Source organism: Bubalus bubalis, chromosome X (assembly GCF_019923935.1).
Source record: "Bubalus bubalis isolate 160015118507 breed Murrah chromosome X, NDDB_SH_1, whole genome shotgun sequence".
NCBI lineage: Eukaryota > Metazoa > Chordata > Mammalia > Artiodactyla > Bovidae > Bubalus > Bubalus bubalis.
In genome coordinates this window covers 21,329,279-21,345,694 of record NC_059181.1, presented here as the reverse complement: position 1 = coordinate 21,345,694, position 16,416 = coordinate 21,329,279, and the positions used below count along the sequence as shown (strand labels likewise).

The window sequence follows — 16,416 nt, the reverse complement described above, 5'->3', positions numbered from 1 at the left end:
ATTCAATGTTGTTACTCAGTGTCTTAAGTCATGTCTGACTCTTTGTGACCCCATGGACTGAAACACACCAGGCTCTGTCCTCCACCGTCTCTCAGAGTTTGCTCAAATTCATGTCCATTGAGTCAATGATGCTAACTCAATCGAGAACCAACTCAGTTGAAAGACTATTAACTCGTAGGTCATATACGGCAAAAAATTAATTCTCTGTGAAGAAGGAATGCTTTTGGTCCTGGAATCCTTCTGATGTTACTTGGCAGCCAGCTCTTAAATGAGATGAGGAACTGTGTGTTACAAAATCTACATAAATCCATAGGACACGGAATAAGCAACACTGTAAACTAGAGGAATAGGAGACACGCAGTTACCCCTACTGTGACCCAGGTGAGGAGTAAGGGAATGTTGAACATCCTGAAAGATCATCAAGTTGAATTTAAGGATCAATGTAATTCTCACTTATCCATTTTATTGCATTGAATTAAAACAAGTAGAATAATTTATTATATTGTCATTGATTGTAGCTGATTTCTTACTATAAATCTGTATTCAAAAACAAATCTATTCCATTACAAATGTATTTAACTGTCATGCGAAATCAAACATTTCTCAAATCTGGCATATCTTAGTCCTTATTATAAACCTGTGTTTGTTGATTGTGTATGACTAATGACTTATTTCCCCATAAATTAAATACAGAATTTATGTATGTGGAACTAGAAAATTTAACAGAAAAAAAAGATTGATCAATTTGTCTGTTAAAATCATGTATAATAAGGATTTTTGCATCTATGTTCATCAGTGATATTGGCCTGTAGTTTTCTTTTTTTGTGGGATCTTTGTCAGGTTTTGGTATTAGGGTGATGGTGGCCTCATAGAATGAGTTTGGAAGTTTACCATCCTCTGCAATTTTCTGGAAGAGTTTGAGCAGGATAGGTGTTAGCTCTTCTCTAAATTTTTGGTAGAATTCAGCTGTGAAGCCATCTGGACCTGGGCTTTTGTTTGCTGGAAGATTTTTGATTACAGTTTCAATTTCCGTGCTTGTGATGGGTCTGTTAAGATTTTCTATTTCTTCCTGGTCGAGTTTTGGAAAGTTGTACTTTTCTAAGAATTTGTCCATTTCTTCCACGTTGTCCATTTTATTGGCATATAATTGTTGATAGTACTCTCTTATGATCCTTTGTATTTCTGTGTTGTCTGTTGTGATCTCTCCATTTTCATTTCTAATTTTATTGATTTGCTTTTTCTCCCTTTGTTTCTTAATGAGTCTGGCTAATGGTTTGTCAATTTTATTTATCCTTTCAAAAAAACCAGCTTTTGGTTTTGTTGATTTTTGCTATGATCTCTTTTGTTTCTTTTGCATTTATTTCTGCTCTAAGTTTTAAGATTTCTTTCCTTCTACTAACCCTGGGGTTCTTCATTTCTTCCTTTTCTAGTTGCTTTAGGTGTAGAGTTAGGTTATTTATTTGACTTTTTTCTTGTTTCTTGAGGTGTGCCTGTATTGCTATGAACTTTCCCCTTAGGACTGCTTTTACCGTGTCCCACAGGTTTTGGGTTGTTGTGTTTTCATTTTCATTCGTTTCTATGCACATTTTGATTTCTTTTTTGATTTCTTCTGTGATTTGTTGGTTATTCAGCAGCGTGTTGTTCAGCCTCCATATGTTGGAATTTTTAATAGTTTTTCTCTTGTAATTGAGATCTAATCTTACTGCATTGTGGTCAGAAAAGATGCTTGGAATGATTTCTATTTTTTTGAATTTACCAAGGCTAGCTTTATGGCCCAGGATGTGATCTATCCTGGAGAAGGTTCCATGTGCGCTTGAGAAAAAGGTGAAATTCATTGTTTTGGGATGAAATGTCCTATAGATATCAATTAGGTCTAACTGGTCTATTGTATCGTTTAAAGTTTGTGTTTCCTTGTTAATTTTCTGTTTAGTTGATGTATCCATAGGTGTGAGTGGGGTATTAAAGTCTCCCACTATTATTGTGTTATTGTTAATTTCTCCTTTCATACTTGTTAGCATTTGTCTTACATACTGCGGTGCTCCCGTGTTGGGTGCATATATATTTATAATTGTTATATCTTCTTCTTGGATTGATCCTTTGATCATTATGTAGTGACCATCTTTGTCTCTTTTCACAGTCTTTGTTTTAAAGTCTATTTTATCTGATATGAGTATTGCTACTCCTGCTTTCTTTTGGTCCCTATTTGCATGGAAAATCTTTTTCCAGCCCTTCACTTTCAGTCTGTATGTGTCCCCTGTTTTGGGAAAGAGACACGTGTACCCCAATGTTCATCGCAGCACTGTTTATAATAGCCAGGACATGGAAGCAACCTAGATGTCCATCAGCAGATGAATGGATAAGAAAGCTATGGTACATATACACAATGGAGTATTATTCAGCCATTAAAAAGAATACATTTGAATCAGTTCTAATGAGGTGGATGAAACTGGAGCCTATTATACAGAGTGAAGTAAGCCAGAAAGAAAAACACCAATACAGTATACTAACGCATATATATGGAATTTAGAAAGATAGTAACAATAACCCTGTGTACGAGACAGCAAAAGAGACACTGATGTATAGAACAGTCTTATGGACTCTGTGGGAGAGGGAGAGGATGGGAAGATTTGGGAGAATGGCATTGAAACATGTAAAATATCATGTATGAAACGAGTTGCCAGGCCAGGTTCAATGCACGATACTGGATGCTTGGGGCTGGTGCAGTGGGACGACCCAGAGGGATGGAACGGGGAGGGAGGAGGGAGGAGGGTTCAGGATGGGGAACACATGTATACCTGTGGAGTATTCATTTTGATATTTGGTAAAACTAATACAATTATGCAAAGTTTAAAAATAAAAAAAATTATGTATAATAAGATTACATCTTGTAGGCAGAATAAAACATTATGTTAGAGCTACCAAATTTTATTCTAAAATCTCTACAGGTATTTTAAAAATGCCCTAAAGAAAAATCTCATGTCATTTTTATTTGTGATTATAGTTGTGTGTCGGAGAAGGCAATGGCACCCCACCCCAGTACTCTTGCCTGGAAAATCCCGTGGATGGAGGAGCCTGGTGGGCTGCAGTCCATGGAGTCGCTAAGAGTCGGACACGACTGAGCGACTTCACTTTCACTTTTCTGTTTCATGCATTGGAGAGGGAAATGGCAACCCACTCCAGTATTCTTGCCTGGAGAATCCCAGGGACGGTGGAGCCTGGTGGGCTGCCGTCTATGGGGTCGCACAGAGTCGGATACGACTGAAGCGACTTAGCATAGCATAGCATAGTTGTGTGTGTTAGTTGCTCAGTCATGTCCAACTCTTTGCGACCCCATGGACTGTAGCCCACCAGGCTCCTTTGTCCGTGGGATTCTCCAGGCAAGAATACTGAAGTGGGTTGCCATTTCCTTCTCCAGTGATTATAGTTAATGTTTTATAAATATTTTGGTTACTAAAACAGTTCATAGGCATTTCAAGAATCATTATAGGAAAACAAACTAATTTTAAAAGCTGGGATGCTTCCCTGCTGTTAAAGCAAAGAAGAATTCAAGGATATTATTTGGAATACAAGTCTAATGAAGTTTCAATGGGAAAATATGTGGAAATATTAAAAACATCTCAATTAATTTGGTTTTTTGTTCTAAAGCTTGGTTTTTCTTGTGGAAAAGAACCTCATAACCACTGGTTTTCATTCCTGATCTGCCCTTTTGATCGTCGTGCCAACATTCTAACACACTGCCACCAGCATGACAACCTCAGAGGATAAGCCCTACTCTAGAGATCCATAGCCTTGTTTTCACACCTTGAATGAAGCACATATGCTATACTTTGCTTACTTCTTTTCTGTTTTAGAAAAGAGCCAGTCATAGAAAAAAGTCATACAAGCCTGAAACTTCTTAATGCCCTATTGAAACAACATTTTCACTTCTAGGAATAGACCCTGTTTAAAAAAAATGGATGTGTGTAATTATATATATAGGATTATAATATATGCTATTATAGTCATACTTTATATTACCTATTACCATTTATAATGCAAAAAATAAACAAACTAAATGTCTAACAAGGGGGATTGTTAAATGATTGAGGATAACCCATATAAGAGTATATAAAGAGGTCACTGAAAATGTATCAGTGTATATTTGGCGCTAAGAAAAGAAGTTGCTAATCAATAAGTTTACAGTTTCAGTAATTCAAGATGAACAGATTCCAGAGATCTGCTGTACAACATAGTGCCTATAGTTAACAGTACTGTTGTTGCTGTTTAGTTCCCAAGTCGTATCTGACTCTTGGTGACCCCATGGACTGCAGCCCGCCAGCCTCCTCTGTCCATGGGATTTCCCAGGCAAGAATACTGGAGGAGGTTGCCATTTCATTCTCCAGGGGATCTTCCTGACCCAGGGATTGAACCCACATCTCCTGCATTGTCAAGTGGATTCTTTACCACTGAGTCACCAGGAAAGCCCTTAACATTACTATATTGTACACTTAAAATTTTGTCAGAAAAGTAGATCTCATGTGTTTTTACAAGAGTAAAAAATATTTAAATGATCACAGTCATGTGTAGTCTTAAAAAACAGGTTACAAATAATATCTTCCAAATAACACCTTGTTTTTTCCTCTCTGTGTATATGTATGTGTGTGTACGTAATATATATACATCTAAATTCTTGAACACTGTGCAATAAAATGGTAAAGGTTACTGCAAACACCATGAGGACAGGAAATTTTTTAATATATTCTGTTTACTGCTGAACCTGAAGTGCCTGAAACACTGCCTGGTGCATAGACACAGTCAGTAGATATCTGTAGAATTAATGAATAAATATATGGCTATATCTAACCACTGAATTACAAATTTTTTGTCTCCTTATTTTCTAATTCTGTCATAGTATTGATTAATATTAATCTACAATAAAAGTCTAGTCAAGGCTATGGTTTTTCCAGTGGTCATGTATGGATGTGAGAGTTGGACTGTGAAGAAGGCTGAGCGCCGAAGAATTGATGCTTTTGAACTGTGATGTTGGAGAAGACTCTTGAGAGTCCCTTGGACTGCAAGGAGATCCAACCAGTCCATTCTGAAGGAGATCAGCCCTGGGATTTCTTTGGAAGGAATGATGCTAAAGCTGAAACTCCGGTACTTTGGCCACCTCATGCAAAGGGTTGACTCATTGGAAAATACTCTGATGCTGGGAGGAATTGAGGGCAGGAGGAGAAGGGGATGACAGAGGATGAAATGGCTGGATGGTACCACCGACTTGATGGACATGAGTTTGGGTGAACTCTGGGAGTTGGTGATGGACAGGGAGGCCTGGCGTGCTGCAATTCATGGGGTCGCAGAGAGCCAGACACGACTGAGCAACTAAACTGAACTGAACTGACAATAAAAGTTCCTCAATAAATACGAACTGTTATTCCATCATTCACTTTGGTTAAAAAATTCATAGAGTTCCTATTAATCTTTTTCAAGAATCCCAGAAGTGCTTTTATGTGTGTGTGTGTGTCAGACAAAATCATAACTATTCCAAAGTGTATACAAAATATATTTTCCTGAAAGATATATTACATTCATGTTTATACTGTTGATATTGTTGACATTTAAATCTTTGAAATGAGTCTATTGGCAAATCACTGTGACTTTTTATTTTGAAAAGAAAAAAAAAAAAACTCCTTGAGATAAAAGTCTGTGTACCCTCGCTGTTGTGAAGTAATTTAAATCAATACTCCTTACTTAACAACTCAACTTTCCCAAGGGCCTTGATTTTATGTGGCATCTCAGAGATATAGCATGCACCATTACTCTTTAAACATCTACTTTAATTGTGCTTTTAATTTTGCAGACTTTACATAGAGACCTAGATCTGTTGACAGAGCAAATGAACTACAAATCCTATCCTTTGTACTTTGTCACTCTAACTGTTTGGGAAATTAGGTTCAGGTTTGCAAAGAGTAATGTCAGTGCCAAAGTTCTTTAATCCTGACTGTAACATAGATGGAATGCAAATATTTTCAGTGCACAATAACGAGGTTTGTCTCCTTTATTTCTGAAGTGATGTCCTTACTAACAATGTTCTGTTCTAAAGAAGATGTGACACATTGTAAACCCTTCTGACTATAACTGTCATTTAGAATTCTTCAGTGAAGGGAGAGAGTCCAGATTCTGGGTCCTCAAGTTGGCTTGTAATTTTCCAACAGCCAACAATATCTTTGAACTTGGATTATTAAATATAAAGTGGGATATTAAATATTAGCAAAGTGTATATTAAATTCTCCTCAAACCATGTATTTTAATAACTGAATTGCCAAAAGCACTTTATTATCTGAGGGCATGCTTAAAGAATGCAATTTGTTTTTAACTTCTTATTTTGTATTGTGGTATAGCCGATTAACAGTGTTGTGATAGTTTTGGGTAGTTTCAGGTGAACAGCAAAGGGACTCAGCCATATGTATACATGTAACCATTCTTCCCCAAGCTCCCCTCCTATGCAAGCCGCCATGGAACACTGAGCAGTGCTTCCTGTGCTGTACAGTAGGTTCTTGTTGGTTATCCATTCTAAATACAGCAGCGTGTACACATCCCTTCCAAACTCCCTAACTATCTCTTTCCCTCATCCTTCCCTCTACCCCAACCATACATTTATTCTCTAAGTCTGTAAGTGTAAAAGAATGCAGTTCTGCAGTTAGATTTGGGATGTATGAGAGGGAGTTTTATGATGTGAGCCTTTTACTTTAATGCTTAGGTACAGACTGAGAAGCAAACTCTAAATTTACAACTTACTAGTAAAGTAAATATGTAATTTCCTGAGTTTAGTCATTGGAAGAAATTTCAAAAAGTGATTCAGGATACTACAATGAAAGAAAAATTAATGGAAGGAAATTATGTCTGATCACTGAAGCATGGGTATAGAATGAAACCATGCATGGATTAGGGACTCAAGAAAGAGACTCATGAATGTATAAAAATTCAGAGGATATTCATAAAGGTTTAGGGATAGAGTTTGCCTCAGAGTAATATCATCTTTTTGTAGTTGGGTTTATTGAAGTATAATTTACATATAGTAAAACTCATCCTTTTTAGATAAACAGTTCAGTGAGTTTTGAGAAATATATTCATTATGTAACCACCACCACCAGGTTCCAGATACGAAATCTTTTCATCACTCCCAAGAAGTTCTTTTCTTTCATATTCAGTTCCCTATTCCCACCCACAGCTTGAGGCAACCACTGATCTGATTTCTGTCCTTATATCTTCACCTTTACCAAAATGTCATATAAATAGGATCATGGTTATATAGCCTTTTGTATTTTCACTGAGTGGAATAATGCTTTTGACATCCACCCATGTTGTTGCATGTATCAGTATTTCATGTGTTTTTATTGCTATCATTCCATTGTGTGAATGTATCCATTCACTGACTGATAGACTTTTGAATTGTTTCCAGCATTTTGTGGTTACAAATAAAACTGTTATAAACTTTTAAATATGAATCTGTGTGTAGACACATTTTCACTTTTCGGGGTAAATACCTAAAAGTGAGATACTGCCAATCTGTTTTCTAAAGTAGTTGTACCATTTTGCATTCATTTTAGCAAAGTATGAGAATTCCTGTTGCTCCACATCTAGATAATTCTATTTGCTCCACGTTTCCTTCAGCATTTGACATTGTGAAATTTTGTTGGCTTTTTTGGTTTTCTTTTGTATTAATTGTAGCCATTCTAATAGGGCTGTAATGGTATCACATTGTGGTTGCGTTTTGCATTTCCCTAGTGACTAATGTTGCATGTGCTTATTTCTTCTCCATATCTCTTCTTCAGTGAAATGTTTATTCAAATTTTTGAACATTTTTAATCAGGTTTATTCATTTTCTTATTATTAAGTTGTGACAGATCTTTATATATTCTGGATATATCTTTTGTCAGATAGGTGTTTGTAAATATTTTCTTCTAAACTATCTATCTCTTAATTCTTGCAGAGAATTTTGTTATTTTTTTATTTTTTATATAACAGATCTTTACTTAAGTCAAAGGCAGAAATATGTGTTATATGTTTTTGCATAGAACCTTCATATTTTGAAGGGTTACATTTAGGTATATGATCCATTTCAAGTTTTTTTTTTTTTTTATAATGTATGAGAAAATGACTGAAGTTTCTCTTTTTTTCATTTTTAAAAATTTTTTAAATTGAAGGATAATTGATTTACAGAATTTTGTTGTTTTCTGTCAAACCTCAACATGAATAAGCCATAAGTGTGTGTATATATATATATATATATATCCCCTCCCTTTTGAACCTCCCTCTCATCTCCCTCCCCATCCCACCCGTCTAGGTTGATACAGAGCCCCTGTTTGAGTTCACTGAGACATAACAGCAAATTCCCATTAGCTGTCTATTTTCCATATGATGATGTAAGTTTCCATGTTATTCTCTCCATACATCTCACCCTCTCCTTCCCTCTCCCTATGTCCATAAGTCTGTTCTCTATGTCTGTTTCTCCATTGCTGCCCTGCAAGTTTCTCTTTCTCTCTCTTCCTTCCTTCTTCTTCTCTCCTTTCTTCCCTCTCCTCTTGCTTCCTCTTTTTGTCTTACACATGTCCAATTAATCCTACACTATTCTTCCATTTGTTGAAAATGTTAACAATTACCCATTGAATTACCTTTGCATCTTTGTCAAAAATCAATTTATCATATGTGTATCAGTCTATTTCTGTACTCTCCATTGATTTTTGTGTCTAACATTACAACAATGCCACAAGTCTTAACTACTCTAACTTTAGAGTTAATCTTGAAATGAGATAGTCATTCAACTTGTTTCTCTTTTACAAAGTTGTTTCTGTTCTTCTGATTCCTTGTTTCTCCACACATCATTTTTAAATTGTAAAATTCAAATAATGTGTAGGCTATAGAAATTCACAGATTATTAAGAGCAATACAAACAATGCAAATGTATTTGTTTATACAAATTAAAATCCTTTTAAACATAGTGAACCAATTAAAAGGGCATAGGAGAGAAAATTTTAGGGAACTATAAATCAAAGATATCTACACAAATGTAACGGAGAACCTCAGGGACCACAACTACTGTCATAGATTCCAAAACTAACTTAAATATGTTTATTGGCAAATTAATCTCTTCACTTGCAATGTATTTTGTTAAATATTTCTGAGAAATAGCTTTCTGTACAGTTTGGGGAAAAGGAATTTTCAGATGCATTGTTACTAACAATATTGGATGTACTTTCCTCCCTACCTTGCCTTCTTGTTTCTATTTTTAATGAAAGTAAATGTATCCAAAATATGTTTGACATTTCCAAAGTATTAGAGATTTTGTAACTTCTCATGATGCGTGAGCAACAGAAGGCTCACTTGATGCTTGCCTGATAAAACAATGTCACTTTGTACTATGATCTAGGTCATTGGCCAGCAAATCAGGACCCATGGGCCTAATTCTAGCCTGTGCCTACTTTTGTAATTAAAGCTTTATTGGGATACAGCCATGCTAATTTGTTTATGTATTATCTTTGGCTGTTTTCACGTCACAGGAGCAGAGCAGAGTAATTGCGACAGAGACCACATGGCCCACAGAGCCTAAAATATTTACTATCTGGCCCTTTACTGAAATGAATTTGTAGACAAGCTTCAGAGATAAGTAAGGAAAAGAGGATTGAAGAACTATTGTGGGGAAAAAATGAGGGTGTCTGGGTATCGTTTACCAAGGACAGATATAAAGGATGGAAAAGTCTTTAGGGTCAAGCTCTAAAGAATTTTGAACCCAAGATTAAGGGACACTGATTCTGTTATTAAGGTGATAAACAAAGACAAAATTTCTGAGAGGCAAAGTAACAATCAAATGGGTGACTATAAAATCAGTAACATCTGAAATATGGATAGGGAAGTAAAAATATGCTATTACTGTTGTCTTGATGAGGAATTTTAAAGATATTTTTGAGATGAAGTTGACAGAATATAACAGCTTATTTGTTGTGATGTCAAGAAAGGCGATGCTAACTTTGAGATTGGCAATCCCATTAACTGGAGCTAGGGCACTTTGGGATATGCTACTGAGTTGATATATTTGTGAGAATTCTACATGGAAGTGTCCATTTGGTAGCTGGCAACAGGAAAGTGAAGCTCAGGCAAAATAGTAGCTCTCCTATTAATACCTTGATACCTCTGTCTTGGCCCTGCATTTTCTATAGATTGATGAAAGCCATGGTGATAAGTTTAGCATTAGTAACAAAATGAAAAAGTAATTTTAAACTGCAATGCTGATTCAAATATGGCAACAAATTGAGCACTGGCAGGGTTGTTACCACTGGAATAAAATAGGAGGTGAAGGAAACATTGCCTTACATGTAACATTTCAGCTCCTAATACTAGTTATTGTTATTTGTTCTGTTTAGAAAGAGATAAATTCTAATTTCTTCATGGATAACAAGGTAAAGGCAAGTCATACATATGTTCCTTGGATACTATAAAAGCCAGATATGTGCTTCATTCCTGATTCAGTCAGAATTGCTATATTTCCTAGTAATGAATTGTAATTTTAAACTTTATCCAGTGGTTTGATCAAAGAGATAAAATGCTTCTATCCTCAGCTTATCAACTCAGCCTATAACTGATACTAAGGGTTTCTGTGTTGTTTTTCTTATAAAGACAATAGATTGCCCTTGACTGGTAGTTCTGTAAGGACCCTTTATTCTAGTGCTTTTTAGCAGCTAGCATAAATTCAGTGTCAAAAGTGCAAAGGATTTTAAGCTTCATATAATGTTATTGTTAAAGTTTTAATTTGCATCAATTTAATTCTCTTGTCAGTTGTCACACCCTATTAAAGATGTGCTTCATCATATGCTGAAGGAGCAAATTAAGTCTGAGGTACAAATTAACATGGCTTTTTGGAAAGGCTATCTATCCATGGGTCCAAATTCAGCCATATTGACTTCAGTTCAGTTCAGTCACTCAGTCGGGTCTGACTCTTTGCGACCCCATGGACTGCAGCATGACAGGCCTCCCTGTCCATCACCAACTCCCAGCGTTTACTCAAACTCATGTCCATTGAGTCAGTGATGCCATTCAACCATCTCATCCTCTGTCATCCCCTTCTCCTCCCGCCTTCAATCTTTCCCAGCATCAGGGTCTTTTCAAATGAGTCAGTTCTTCGCACCAGATGGCCAAAGTATTGGAGTTTCAGCTTCAACATCATTCCTTCCAATGAATATTTAGGAATGATTTCCTTTAGGATGGACTGGTTGGATCTCCTTGCAGTCCAAGAGTCTTCTCCAACACCACAGTTCGAAAGCATCAATTCTTCAGCGCTCAGCTTTCTTTGCAGTCCAACTCTCACATCCATACATAACTACTGGAAAAACCATAGCCTTGACTAGATGGGCCTTTGTTGACAAAGTAATGTCTCTGCTTTTTAATATGCTGTCTAGATTGGTCATAACTTTGCTTCTAAAGAGTAAGCATCTTTTAATTTCATGGCTGCAGTCATCATCTGCAGTGATTTTGGAGCCCCCAAAAATAAGTCTGCCATTGTTTCTACTGCTTCCCCATCTATTTTCCATGAAGTGATGGGGTTGGATGCCATGATCTTAGTATTCTGAATGTTGAACTTTAAGTCAACTTTTTCACTCTCCTCTTTCACTTTCATCAAGAGTCTCTTCAGTTCTTCTTCACTTTCTGCCATAAGGGCGGTATCATCTGCATATCTGATATTTCTCCTGGCAATGTTGATTCCAGCTTGTGATTCATTCAGTCCAGCATTTATCATGATGTACTCTGCATATAACTTAAATAAACAGGGTGACAGTATACAGCCTTGACATATTCTTTTTCCTATTTGGAACCAGTCTGTTGTTCCATGTCCAGTTCTAACTGTTGCTTCCTGACCTGCATACAGATTTCTCAGGAGGTAGGTCAGGTGGTCTGGCATTCCTATTTCTTGAAGGTTTTTCCATAGTTTGTTGTGATCCACATAGTCAAAGGCTTTGGCATAGTCAATAAAGCAGAAATAGATGTTTTTCTGGAACTCTCTTGCTTTATCAATGATCCAACATGTTGGTAATTTGATCTCTGGTTTCTCTGCCTTTTCTAAAACCAGCTTGAACATCTGGAAGTTCATGGTTCACATACTGTTGAGGCCTGACTTGGAGAATTTTGAGCATTACTTTGCTAGCGTGTGAGATGAGTGCAATTGTGCGGTAGTTTGAGCATTCTTTGGCATTGCCTTTCTTTGGGATTGGAATGAAAACTGACCTTTTCCAGTCCTGTGGCCACTGCTGAGTTTTCCAAATTTGCTGGCATATTGAGTGCAGCACTTTCACAGCATCATCTTTCAGGATATGAAATAGCTCAACTGGAATTCCATCACCTCTGCTAGTGTTGTTCATAGTGATGCTTCCTAAGGCCCACTTGACTTCGCATTGCAGGATGTCTGGCTCTAGGTCAGTGATCACATCATCATGATTATCTGGGTCATGAAGATCTTTTTTGTACAGTTCTTTTGTGTATTCTTGTCACCTCTTCTTAATATCTTCTGCTTCTGTTAGGTCCCTATCATTTCTGTCCTTTCTTGTGACCATGTTTGCATGAAATGTTCCCTTGGTAGCTCTAATTTACTTGAAGAGAACTCTAGTCTTTCCTATTTTATGGTTTTCCTTTATTTCTTTGCACTGATCCCTGAGGAAGGCTTCCTTATCTCTCCTTGCTATTCTTTGGAACTCTGCATTCAAATGGGTTTATCTTTTCTTTTCTCCTTTGTCTTTCACTTCTCTTCTTTTCACAGCTATTTGTAAGGCCTCCTCAGACAGCCATTTTGCTTTTTTGCACTTCTTTTTCTTGGGGATGGTCTTGCTCCCTGTTTCCTGTACAATGTCATGAACCTCCATCCATAGTTCATCAGGCACTCTATTAGATCTAGTCCCTTAAATCTATTTCTCACTTCCACTGAATAATCGTAAGGGATTTGATTTAGGTCATACCTGAATGGTCTATTTTGGCCTCACTTATCATTAATTTTTATATCTCTTAGGAACCCAGAATAATATTCTCTGGGCATCAAAGATTTGTAAATGGTGTCAAATTTCACAGTTCTCTTGAGAAGGCATAAACATTTCATGTTGAAATGTTTGTCTTCTTGCTATTGTCCTTATGGTGCTACTTTCCAGTACGTTCATTTGCATTTGACTTTCCACCCTTACACAATAATCCCTTAAAACCTAGATCAGATAGATCATGAAGCTCTTCAAATTCAATGGCTCTTGCTTATTTCAGAGTATGAGTACTTAAAAGGACTTACAAGACCCTACATGATCTAGGTTTTCATTCCCTATCTGACCCCATCATCTATTTCTCTCACCTGCTCTCATTCTAATATAGTTACACTTACTCAGCATCCCTTGAAAATGCCTCTGAGCCTTTACACTTGTTTTTATCAAACTACCTAGAACATACTGCCACCTATCTATATTATTTACATACACTGCTTCCCTTCCTCCCATGTCTCTTGAATATCATCTTCTCACTGACAGTTTTCTTGAACACATATAAAAAAATTGAACCTTTCTCTCCTCAGCACTTCCTGTCTCTCTTAGTTTTCCTTTTAAATCCTGATCATTGTCTTATATAATGCATATTTTACTTATATTTATTTATATTATCTGCCGTTCCCCAACTAGAATACTAGCTCCGTGAAGACAGAAATGTTTGTCTATTTTAACTTCTAAAGCCATATGCCAAAACAGGGGCTGATACAAAGTGAGATTTCAGTCAATATTTGCCAGATAAATCAATTAATTTGAATCTGCTATGTCTGGTTTAGTGTATGCAACTTTTTCTTCCCTATGCCCTTTCTACCTCTTTTCTCCCTTTCTTCCCAAGTGGGGCTATAGAATAAAAGGACCTATCTTTTACCAGGGTTGTAAGTTTCTGGGAAACTTTATCTCAAAGATAAACCAAATGCAAAGAAAACCCTGTTGATTATGCTAAAGGGAATATGGGAATGTCTATCCTGGCCTTGCAGCTGTCTTGTTTTAAAAAGATAGAAGCTATGGGTTCTCTTAAATTAGGGTGTTGTCTTTCTTCTGGGAAGGATGCATAAAAAGCTAAGCTGCTACATGTATACAAAGGGCATGGTCTAATGACCTGTCCATGTCTCTACTATTTTCTTCCCAATGCCTTGTACAAAGCCTAAAACTAATCAAGTAGTACTCAATAAATTGGTAAAAGAAAGAAGGCTAGGACAACTGATTCTTTCTGTTCCCACAGGACTACTCGTCACCTCGGCAAAAGATCTTCCTCCCCTGAAACAAGCAGAATGGGGGTGGTTGGTGGCCATGTTCACACCCATACTTGATATTGACTTCCACAATACAAGGATTCAAGGTGTACAGCTTCCTGTGAGAATGTAAACTGGCAGTTCTCTGTGGTGGCCTGCCGGGGTGCAAAAGGTAAGGAAGTGAAACCAGCTGTCTTGGATGTTTTAACAATTCTTTGAATGCCAAGTATGGTGAACTCAGACACTATGTGAAAAGTAATGAGGTCTATCGCTGTGGGAGCTAATTAGATATTCCAGGCCATGTAACTTGTATTTCATAAACCAGAAACTTTTAATGGGCCTTTTTATTTCCTTTGGGTGTTCCTTCCTTCCTTCTCACTATAGGTTGTTGCTCAAATATCTCTGGCCATTGCTAATTATCTATTCGCCTCAGGCAATACAGGATCTGACTGTCAGTCCAAGAGCAGCCTTGGGCAAAATAATTCACAACTATATTTACCCCAAATTATTCTTTTGGTTCTCTCTGCAACAACACTTTCCATCATCACAGTTACCTTGGTGCTTTTAAGACTTTTCACTGCTTGCAGCTGTTTGATCCCATTCATCCCTCTGGAGGTTGAACTGTTAGATGTTAGACTCTGAGTCCCATGGGTCTGCACTTATTCTTAGCTAGCCCAGGGAATCGATACTCCAATATTTTCCAAGATTATAGAATTAAAAATGTATTAGTCTGAATTAAGGAACATCTCAGCTGCCCTCAACTTTTAGAATCTTATTGAATGATTGCATAAATATTTTATCCTTATCTGTTCCAAAAAGAAGTTTTGGCACCTGACAAGGTAAATACAATATGACAATATAATATATTGAAAATAAGTGATGGAGACTTGAGATGAAAGACTATGGAATTCATATTTGCCTCATACCCTTCTAGATTTCTTTCTAAAATAAGAAGGAAAAAAGTTATCCAAGGGTAAGAGTGAAGAAAGTGGGAGAGCAGGCCATGAAAAACTGAGAGATTTCAAAAAATGACTTCATGAAGGTGTGCCAAAGGGAGAGAGTTTTAAAGGGTACTTATAAAGATTACCTGGGTTTCCCAAGTGGCTCAGTGGCAAAGAATCTGCCTGCCAATACAGGGGACATAGGTTCGGTCCCTGGGTTGGGAAAATCTCCTGGAGAAGGAAATGACAACCCACTCCAGTATTCTTGCCTGGGAAATCTAATGGACAGAGGAGCCTGGAAGGATACTGTCCATGGGGTTGTGAAAGAGTTGGGCATGATATAGCAACTAAGCAACAACAACAACATAAAGGTTACATAAGTGGGCATGTGAATAATCAGAGTAGTATTAAGATTACTGAGCAGCACTACATGCATCCTATGTGATAATGGAGCAACTGCTTCAAAATTATAGTCCATGTTCCTATACTGAGAAAAAAACATAGATGTAAAGAAAGAATGAAAACATCCAAGGATTTGTAAATTTTATTTCTTACACACCTTTTCTAAAGAATATCTCAAGGATGAACTCTGCCCCAAAAACAATTTTTTTGAGGTAAACCAAGCAAAAGGAATGTATGGGAACTGGGAAACAATGGCTCCAGTTCAAGTAAGTGCTGAAGTGACATCTCAACATGACAGCAGTTTGGCAGGCTTGCAGAACAACCAAGCAAGTTTGGATCTAGTCGATAGAGACTCTAGGAGGAAGGCTTCCAGGTAGTAGGATGGGGGTGGTGGTGGAAGAAATTGATAGACTAGAATGTGTAATTCAGCACTTGGAAAAAAAGAATGGAATTATAAAGTTAAATCATGCAAGAAATAAGCAAAGGCCATTTGAAACTCCAGAGGGGAAAAGAAAGCCTGAAAACTATATAAAAAGTCATGAATGATCTAACTGTGAAACAAATTGTACTATGATGTTCAGGAGTTAAAAAATATATATAGAAGACAATACTTATTTGCACTTGAACCAATCCTCTTCATGTGGCTTGAGAATCGTAGTATTGAGCTCAGGGTGAAGGGAATGCAGTCTCAAAATAGAACTTGGCCTGTACTGAAGGTATTTATGTTGTCCCAAAAATGAAAATGTTCTTCATTGATTTTGAGGTTTTACAATCATTCTATGAAACAATTATTGAAAT

At 36.9% G+C, this 16,416-nt stretch overlaps 1 long non-coding RNA gene across 1 annotated transcript in view; it reads left to right on the top strand.

Annotated features, from left to right (window-relative positions):
* LOC123332046 overlaps positions 1 to 16,416 on the top strand; it is a 65,544-nt gene that overhangs the window by 31,554 nt on the left and 17,574 nt on the right. The window contains exon 2 of the long non-coding RNA XR_006548893.1: positions 14,266 to 14,447. This is a non-coding gene — a long non-coding RNA (uncharacterized LOC123332046). The remainder of the gene's footprint in view (positions 1 to 14,265; positions 14,448 to 16,416) is intronic.